This window comes from Capsicum annuum, chromosome 10 (genome assembly GCF_002878395.1).
Source record: "Capsicum annuum cultivar UCD-10X-F1 chromosome 10, UCD10Xv1.1, whole genome shotgun sequence".
In the NCBI taxonomy this organism is placed as follows: Eukaryota; Viridiplantae; Streptophyta; class Magnoliopsida; order Solanales; family Solanaceae; genus Capsicum; species Capsicum annuum.
Window position 1 is genome coordinate 200,382,789 of NC_061120.1, and position 10,794 is coordinate 200,393,582.

Genomic DNA, 10,794 nt, shown 5'->3' on the forward strand with positions numbered 1-10,794 from the left:
GTAACCACAATGATCTATCATGTCAGACAATATGATAGAAACTATAACCATTATAGTCAGTATCTTTACCTAGCTCATTTTTCCAAATTTTCTGTTATTCCGTCGTCATGCTAAGTTAGTTCTCTTTTTCAGTATATTTGTTGGTGGGACTCTCCAATGGTGCATCTCTGTGCTCTTGCTTTAAGAGCGGGAAAAATTCTTCATCTCTTTGGAAAGAGTCTCAGAGTCGTGGCACAGATAAGAGCATCTTCCTCTGCTTTCTTCTTGATGCTCAGTGGTCGCTGAAGATGTTTCTTTTTTAAAGTCGACCTTCTCTTAGTGAGAAGTGTGCCTAAACTTTGACAGCTCTGGTTTTCTTTTTCTGCCTTGAAATGTATATCCCTTCAGTTTTGTGTAGTGTAATATTTGGAGTTTGTTAAACTTGTAGCTCTAGTAGGAATAATGACAAGGAAAATATTCTTTGTACCTTATTGCCTTTTGAAGTATGGATTCAGGACAACACACTGAGGCTGTGCATATGATAAATGGCGAAACGTTGCATTATGAGATTCAAGTCTACCTATATATCTAGTCTTTTTGTTTGCTGTGTGCTAGCATTTATATTTGTGATCCTCTTTCGCCGAAAAATGAATTGTATATATAATTTTAGTATTATTTTTCATGTATAATAATCAATGTTGAATTTCCTTGATTTTACGCCAGTTCCTAGTATTAGTAATACAGGATGTAATTGCTTTGTTTCCATTGAACTTCAAGTGAAATATTTCAGTAGTGATCTCAAGGTGTACTATGAAGTGAGGATTTTCAAGTCCAACTTCAACTCACAACTTGCATCTTTCAAAATAAGTTCTTCCAAGTTCATATTAAGTGCATCTTCTGTACTTGATCAAAACTTCGTCAACTTCCGTTCAATTGATTTTCTTCGATTCTGCAAATGTTGAGCAAAAAACATTTACACGGCATAAAACAAGGGGACAAATGCGCAGATAATCATTCTCAAACCACTATTTAAGTGATAGCCTTGGTGTATTAATTTGAAAGTTTAGTCACTTGGAGATCAACTTCAGATATGTGATAGAAGTTGCAAAAATTTATGCTTGAAGTGTGGAAGCAAACCTTCATCTTCGCTAGAAGTTTGGCTTGACAAGCCTAAAACTCTTTTTTTTTTGTGTGTGACATTGCATACATATTTTTGAAAGTGAAAGTAATTCCCTAAAGTTTACGTTACCAATCTTCATAACTGTTAATGTTCCCAATTTTTTTTATTTATTTTTTGATTAAGTGGTATTAATAACAGCATCAAGAAGATGCAAGAATCACAAGACATGGTATTTGAGCTTACAGAAAATCTCTGGCTAACTATACACACTAAGTCAGAACTAGGATTAAAAAAGTCATGAAGTTGTTCTGCATTAACAGCAGGATACAAGTTGGACCAACTAAACAAATTGGCAATACACCTAGCCTTCAAAATATGTAAAGCAGGTGACTCCCCATCAAAACATTTTCAATTGGGTGTGCGAACAAAGTCTCATATTAATGGCTGAAAAAGGTCCCATATTGGTGGCTGAAAAGACTGAAAAACTACATATACCATAAAGTATATGATCTCTTAATGGCGTAAGGCCTTTTGAGGAAACCTTGTAGGGTTGGCTCAAAGTAGACAATATCACACCATGTAAGAGGATCTTTGAATTGGCTGAGTCTGACAATTTGGTGTCAGAACCGAATTCAATTAGTTAGTTTCAATAGCTAATATGACTCTAAGGAAGACTTTTGTTGAGAATAATTTTGAATCTGCTGCTTGTTGATTCAGATTGTTTGCATCACATGTGTCCTAATAGTGACTTATCTTCTACATATGATTCTATTGGAAGTGGAGTTTTCTATATACTATGTTGGGATCTACTGTTGCAGATGTTGCTACAGTTTTTGGCATTAGATTTATCTGATTTTGGCATCACTAATTTGTGACATAAGCCCATTGGGATTTTTCGGAGGTGGAGCAAAATTGCAACGTCAGTTAGATTTAGAAAAAGGTGGAGATTTGTTAAATATGGCCTAAATTAATTATATGCGAATGGCTAATCTTGTAGCCAAAGTATTTCAACTTGGATCCAAAGAATAAAATCTTTTATTCTTTTTATCATACTTGGGGATCAAGAACTTAGCTTATAAATATTGGTCTTGTTTCTTCATTTCAACTATTCCATTTTCTTAGAAACTGATATCGAGTGTTCTAGTTTGTAATAGAGACTTTTGTATATATCCGGAAGGAGAGCCTTGGAGTAACTGTTAAAGTTGCCTCCATGTGACCTGGAGGTCATAGGTTCAAGCATTGGAAACAGCCTCTGGCAGAAATGTAAGGTAAAGCTGCGTACGATACACCCTTGTGGTGGGGCCCTTCCCCGAATATCGCGCATAGCGGTAGCTTTAGTGCACCGGGCTGCCCTTTTTTAGTTTTGTATATATTCGGTAGAGTGGTGTTCGAAAACACTTCGTGTGAATCTCTTTTGCGAGTGAATCGTAAGGCTATTCTCTTGGGATCATTTTGTGTAAAAAAAGACAGTGTATGAAAATTTTCTCACTCTGTCTATTTCTTACCAATCACATTTATTTATACAAACTAAAGAATCTTCTCTTCTAAGCTAAATAATGAAACTAAAAAATACTAAAAATAAAGGAACCTTCTATTCTAAGTTGGCCCATGCTGCTGAAAATGTTTATTTCAGTCCACATGTTTATTTCTTCTAACATCCCCTTCAAGTTGGAGGGGAAAGAAGTGACTCCCAACTTACACAACTTCTGATGGTGAGAAGGTCCGGCAAGGAATTTGGTGAAGATGTCAGCGAGTTGATCCTTAGATGGAACAAAAGAGAGAGATATCAAGCCTGAGAGATATTGTTGACCAACAAAGTGACAATCAAGCTCGACATGCTTCGGTCTGATATGAGTACGATCATGACCTTGGACACTTTTTTGAGTATTTTTGAAGATCACCTAAAAGGGTGCACAAGCCCAAGTGTGAAGAAGACTCAAACCCACCCCTAAAGTGCACTCAATGAGCGGTTAGGAGCCCATTAATGAAAGGACCCTTTAGTCTTTTGTCTCTTATTTTGTAATGTAATATAACTAGAACATTATAGGGTTTCTAGTTCTTTAGTTGATTATTATTATTGAAAGAACACTTCTCTTAGAGTGAGCGAAAGTCCAACCAAAACTAGGGCATTGCACAAGTGTGGAATCATTTGTGTGTTGCATTTTGCTTGATACATTGGTGCTGGGTGGTGGACGCCTCTCTTATGTCAATTATAAGAGGTAGGTGATAGTTGTGTATATTGTTAAGGGTTCAAGGGTGGAATAAGCTCTTGGGTTCTTAGGATTATACCATCAATTTGTCTATCTTTCTATCTTTATTTTGTTGTAACCGTTAGTAGTGTCTTGTATTGTAATCTGTATTGTTCTTGTTGTTATAATGTTGTTGTTCTTCATCCTATTATTGTTAATATAGTTTGGGATTATTGGCTGCCAATAGATGTTAAACACCTTATTCTCTTGTGTTCTTGTCGTTGTTCTTGAATCCGAGTGTGGTCATCAAAGAGGTCCACAATTTCTTGACTAGTGGACTGTTTTGGTGTGTGATTTTTATGTCTTCCTTGGTCATTTTTGTATTATGTTCGCTGATGGAAAACCTGATTTTGAGCTATATATAAGGCTGCTTGAATGTCAGAGTAAATTGGAACAGGAATTGGTGGAGGGATTACTAGATCGGTGATTAATCTCTTTAACTAGGTCAATTCAGAAACCAATCATCGCATTGAGCGATATTCTGCTTCTGTAGATGAAAGAGAAACATAGGATTACTTCTTCAATTTCCAAGAAATTGGTGAACCACCTAAGTTGATGAAAAACCTACTAACCGATCGGCATGTAGTCCGGCAAGAAGCCCAGCCGGCATCGCAGTAGGCATGAAGAGAAAAGGATGAAGAAGCATCAAGGAATATCCCCTAATTTGGGTAAGTTCTCAAGTAACTGATCACTCTCAATCCTGATTTGTAATGGTCAAGACTAGGCTGCTACATATACTGACTAAGGGTCAATATAACAAAGCATAAATCTGGTCTCGCATGATTTAAATAATTGATCTTTCCGATGAAATGTCTATAAAGTATGGGATCTGACATGAGATTGGTTGAGTTTGCAGAAAATTTCACTGTAGGATCCATCAGAGAGGAAGCTGGGAAACATCAAACTCATTAAGCAAGTCTACGGTATACTTTCGTTGGCTCAGAATAATTCCTTGTTCCTCTCTTGAAACTTTCATTCCTAAAAACTATTGCAAAGGACCTAGATTTTTAATCTTGAACTCAGTTTGAAGGAAAGCCTTGAGTTATTTTATTTCATCAGTAGCATCTCCTATAATTAAGATATCATCAACGTATACTGCAACAAGTGAAATGGAATCCCTTAAGTGTGTAAAGAATAAAGAGTGGTCATTAAGTAAAGTTGTGTAACCTTTGAAATTTAAAGCCCCTGCAAGCCAGGCATACCATTGCCTGGAAGCTTGCTTCAATCTATAGAAAGACTTCTTGAGTCAACAAACCATGTTAGGTTGAGGTGGATCTAGACCAATTAGAAACTTCATATAGACCTCTTCTTGCAAATTTCTTTGCAAGAAGGCATTATTCACATCAAATTGAGAAATGTTCCACCTTTTCTTGGTTGCAATTGCTAAAAGGCATCTGATAGTGGTCATTTGGACCACTTGGGAGAAGGTTTCGTTGAAATCAATCCCTTCCCTTTGAATATCACCCCGAATCACCAATCTAGTCTTTAATCTCTTAAGAGTACAATGTGTATGTTGTTTAACTTTATACACTCATTTGCAAGGTAATGCCTTTCTACCTTGTGGTGAATGAACAACTTCACAGGTTTGATTAAGTAATAGGGCATCAATCTCATCCTTCATTGCTTGTACCCATCCAGGATAGGTACAAGCTTGTGAATAACTTCTAGGTTCAGTAATAAAGGGAATAAAATTGAGAACAACCCGATTAGGAGTTGATAGGGAAGAAACAGACAAACAAACAGGGGTAGCAGGCACAGTAAAACAAGAGTCAGCAACATCACTCAGATAAATAGTGTTACAAATGTAATCTCTTAAGTGAGAAGGTAAATTCTCAATATTTTTTCTCTGAGATCTCCTAGGAGGTGGTGAGGGTTGTAAATTAGTACATTCAGAAGATATTGGTGTGGATGAATCAAATGATGAATTAATAGGAGAACTGGATGGGTCTTGAGAATTAGAAGGTGGTAAAGTTGAATCAATAAAAAGAGAAGAAATGAAGGAATTATCTTCCCCTGGGAGAATAGGAAAAACAGAAGAGAGGATATGAGAAAAATCTTCAGCAAAAGAAAAAGCATCTTCAAAGAAATGGACATCTCTGGACACAAAGAGTTTCTTAGAAGATAAGTCAAGGAGTTTGTGTCCCTTTTGATCAATGGGATACCCTAAGAATAATCACCTAGTGGCTTTAGGATTGAATTTTTCTCTCCCATGTGTCAAGGTGTTTGCAAATCCCAAACAACCAAAACATTTTAATTATTGATAAGATTGTGGTTTTCCAAATAAAACTTCATGGAGTGTTTTACCTTGAAGAATCTTAGAAGATAATCTGTTGATCAAGTAGGTAGTAGTAAGGATACACTCACCCCAATAAATCATAGGAACCTTGAACTGAAACATTAGAGCTCTTGCGGTTTCAAGCAAGTGTCTATGTTTTCTTTTAGCAACTTCATTTTGTTGTGGGATTGCAACACATAAAGTTTGGTGTATAATTCCATGAGAACTAAAAAAATAGAAAGCAACAAAACTTTTCCCTAATTCCATGGCATTATCTGATCTAATAATCTTCACTTTCTTGCCAAGTAGTCTCTCAATCATATGTAGGAAACATTGAATAACTGAGAATGGATTGCCTTTGGTGGTTAACAAATATGTCCAAGTCCCTCTACTATAATCATCCACTATAGTTAAGAAATACTTATAATTATTATAAGTAGCTGATACCATCTTAAAATTGGTTTTGGGCCTAACTCATACCCCAAAAGCTAGCTCATAAAGGGAGGATTGTCTAAATCCATATAAGGATACCAATTACCCATTCATTTTTCGATGTGAAATACTTACACTCCCCCGCATGACCAGACCTCATTAACTGGAGCGTGGATAATATAATATGGGGGCCCAACATCGGCGAGCAAAGATTTTCTAATGTGGGATACTTAACACTCCCCCGCACGCTCAGGCCTCGTTAACTAGATGGACAAAATAATATGGGGGCCCAACATCAGTGAACAAAGATTTGAGATGGGCTTGGCTCTGATACCATATAAAAAAAGAATAGTGTATGGAAATTTTCTCACTTTGTCTATTTCTTGCCAATCACATTTATTTATACAAACTAAAGAATCTTCTCTTCTAAGCTAAACAATGAAACTAAAACATATTAAAAATAAAAGAAGAAGCTTCTCTTCTAAGCTAAAAATAAAGGAACCTTCTATTATAAGTTGGCCCATGCTGCTAAAAATGTTTATTTCGGCCCACATGTTTATTTCGTCTAACATTTTGGAATCATCAGAGTTTCGTCTCTAATTTTGTAAACTCTCTTTTGTGTATTTGATTGTTATAGTAAACTTGTTTCTCCTTTTGGTTTGTGGATGTAAGTCACGTTGATCGAACCACGTTCAATCTGTGCCTTCTTTTATTTTTCTCAACTTGGTATTATTATCATTATTGTCCTTTTTATTGTCATTTTACCATTTTTTTGGCTAAATTTCGCATTACTCAAATTCTCGATCCTAGCATATTGACTGAGCCCAACATTCCTCCCTAACTAGATGTTAAGGATAATTTTATCCAATCAGATTCAAAATCAAAAGAATAACTCAACCTTATCACAATAACCTCTTTGGTAACTCAATCTAATTTAGATTTCTTGTTCCTTGTAACTACTTTTATATTGTATCTATAAATCCGTGTAATCTGAATTATGCAAATACAATTTTTACAATTATTCTCTTCTAAAACTCTTTATGGTATCAAAGCAAGCAGAGGTCCTGATATCGAATCTCATCGTCACCCCTTATTAAAAAGAATTTTCACGTACTTGCTCATTAAAAAAAAAAATCAGGCTCACATGTGAGGGTTGAGAGTATAATTAAATAATAAAAGTATGTTCTCTCTAACAGTTTAAGCTCTTATATAAGAACACATTTTTATTATTTAACTAGTGAATTCGTTTGCGCGATCAAAAACTATGATATAAGAAAAATGACTAAATAATTTTTGTTACGGATTTTATAATGAAAATTTATTCTACTAATTAAATAAGTAACATAAACAATAGAAACACTATTTGTGAAGAAACATGAGAAATTTTTGGTATTTAGAAATCAAATACCACATACGATGATGGAGATGTGTGGACACAAAGTCAAGAATGAACCCTCCACATTTTTCGCTTCTTATACATAAGTTCCTAAATCCTTCTTACTAAATTCTTTAGCATCCTCGATAGAGATTGTTTGTGAATCTTACAACAACAAAAACATACTTAATATATTTTCATAAAGTGGATTTGGAAAAAAATTATACGCAGTCCGTATATTGCCTCAAATGTGAAGCTTGTTGAACTTCAAAATCTTTTATTATTTTTTAGAATGATCAAGATATTCTATCAAGCATGTGTATGAAATATTCAGGTGACAATTTTATATATCTAAAGATGGTAAGGAAATAATAAAATCAATTATGAAATTATTAATTATCTTTTTTTTGGTTTTTATCTGGTGTCAGGTACCGGCATTGGAGTCCGACTAATCTGAATTCGCGTCGGATGGGGCCCCATTTGGAGGGTAGCCCTCCCTACCAAGGATTTTTTCGTACTCAGGGCCCCGAGACCTCTGATTAAGGAAGGAGCATCTCCATCCAGTGCACCACATCCTTTGATGGTAAATTATTAATTATCTACTCCACTTGTAATTAACTATTTCTTGTTTAATAACAAAAGATCCATGAGTATATTTTTACAAGCAAAATGAGTTAAAATCAATAGAAATAAAGATAAATATCAATGTTGACGTAAGGGAAAGGTTACCTTATTTTCTATGAGACTAACTAATACACATTTCAACCTACTTAGTGAGATTATATTTAACGGCCTATTAACAAATAGAGCAAAAAAATTTTGTGTCTTACAAATAATACTCGATCATTATTTTAATCACATGTAATTAGTCCCTTGATTTGAAAAAGAACATTTTTAGTCTCCACTTTATCATGTGAAGTAGTAGTACTTTAGAGAATAATTTTTATTAGTAAATAATAACATTCAATAGTTATTCTGAAATTTTAGAGAAGAAATTAATAAAGAGATAAAGATGTAATTAAGAGCAGTTAAATTAAACAATTTTAGTTATCAATGTACATGACATTTATTTTTAAAAGTCTAAATATAATTAGACGTTTCAAGAATCAATATTAATAGTGATTTAAAGATTAAATAATTACTACATTAAAGAGAGAAACACAATATAAATATCTTTTGATTCGGCTCAATATCAATATAAAGGCAAAATGAATTTGATATTTAAATTAAAAATCACATTGAATCTAATAAGAACTCTATCCTTCATTATACATTATCTATCATCTTCGACTTAAAATTTGAATGTTTGGATCAAAATTTTAATAATTTTTACCTGTATCTCTGAAGTGAAGTAAATATTACCTTTTTACTAACTTTCATATGCATTACTTATTATAGAAGACAGAACTTTCATTTTTTTAAATATCTGATTTAATTTTCCTTTTTTACCTTCTATCTTTCTATCAAAAATTTCAAATAATCAATTCTTTTTTAATTAATGAATTCTTTTATCATCCCAAAATTTTCACCATTATCTCCTATAATTTAAAAATACCATCAAATGAAAAATATGATAGAGAAAAGACTATCAACCTCTTCTTTTAAGAAAATTAAAAGTGCATATCTCTTAATCTATAATAATTATTTTTCAACAACAACTTTTCTTTTTCGGAAAGAAATGTTGAATAATTGATTCACAATTTTTTCCTTTTTTTTATTTGTTTAGTTTATGTTAATTATTTGAAGGATACGTAATTATTTCTGGTATGCAATAAATGACACTTAGAAATAATATTTATTTAATATAATATGCACTTTATAAGTATTCAAGAACTTTAGGATGTGATTCTTCATTTTTCATTCCATGCTTATCAAACATATAAGTGGACGTTGAAAAAATCACAAATAATTTTATACGTTTAATCAAATTGATCAAGAATCAGCATATAGTAAAACAAAAAATTCTAGATATATATCAAGAAGCCAACACAGCCATGCACGATCTCTTTATATAGTTACTCCAATAAAATATGACACTTGATCTCCTATGGGTCTCTTGATCTCCTCTCATTGACTTTGTTAAGCATCCACTTATTTCTCACTCTATGATTTATGATTATTGCTATATTGAATGTCATAATTGTAGATAAAATCAAATACATTAAGACATTATTCTTCCTATTATCTTCTTCTTTAGTGTAGTTTTTTGAAGCATAAAATTAAAAAAAAAAATTAAAAAAGGAGAAAAAAGAAAAATGAGAATGGAGGGCATTGAGAGGTGCCACATTACCTCTTTTTTTTATTTTCTTTTTATACCTAATCCAACTTGCTTCTAAATAACTGTTGATTTTTTTTTCTCATGGCATCCTCTAGCATAAATAAGTTTGCTCACTTTTCTGGAAAAATCTTGGTTTCCATCAATGAATTTCCACTTCTATTGAAACTCAATTTTCGAAACTACCCCACTTAGAGAGCCCAAATTACCCCTTTACTTCATGGTCATAATCTTATGGGTTATGTCACTGGTGCCAGTGAGTCACCTCCAACCACTGTTGATAAATATGGTCAGCAGGTCTCTAATCTTGATTATGAATTTTGGGTCTATCAATACCAGTTAATATTGATAGCCATAAATGCTTTTATATCCTTTTTGGTTATGAATACCATCGCAGATGTCAAAACCTCAATGGAGGCATGGACCAAGTTACAAATGACATTTGCAAACAACTTAGTTGCACGGATTTTATCCTTGCATGACAATCTCTCTAGAGCAAAGAGTGATTCACATATAGTTGCTATCTTCATCTTATCAAATCAATTGCCGAGGAACTCTCCTTGTATAGAAGTCCTGTTACTAATGTATATCTTGTGGTTCACGTTCTTAGTGGTGTTGGCTCTAAATTTTGAGATATTGTTGGAGCTATTAATGCTAGAGATACAATTATATCATTTGATGAATTCCAAGACAAGTTATTGACTTATGAATTGTATTTGAAACAAATAGATCCCGCCTTTGACCCCACTCCTATTGCAGCAAATCATGTTCATAAGGTTACAAATACGAAATCTTTGTATCAGCAAAAATAAGGTAATTTAGGGAAGAACCAGTATTTTCAATATGAAAATGATAATGTTTGTTTTCCAGCGAACTCCTCATCATATAAGCCTCAAAATTCTACACAAAAACAATAGTCTCGAGGAATGGGATCTCAAGCCAATGTTCAATGTCAATTTTTGACAAATTGAGGCATCATGTAAAACGGTGTTATTGAGCACGTGACTATTTTAGAGAATTATTTTCACAGAATCTTCAAGTACACTACTCTTATGCCAATTTAGGATCCGATCAACATTTATTTTTAGA

At 33.5% G+C, this 10,794-nt stretch overlaps 1 pseudogene; it reads left to right on the plus strand.

Moving 5' to 3' along the window:
* Positions 1–586, plus strand: part of LOC107843519 — an 18,617-nt pseudogene extending 18,031 nt beyond the window's left edge.
* Positions 587–10,794: the final 10,208 nt, after the last annotated feature.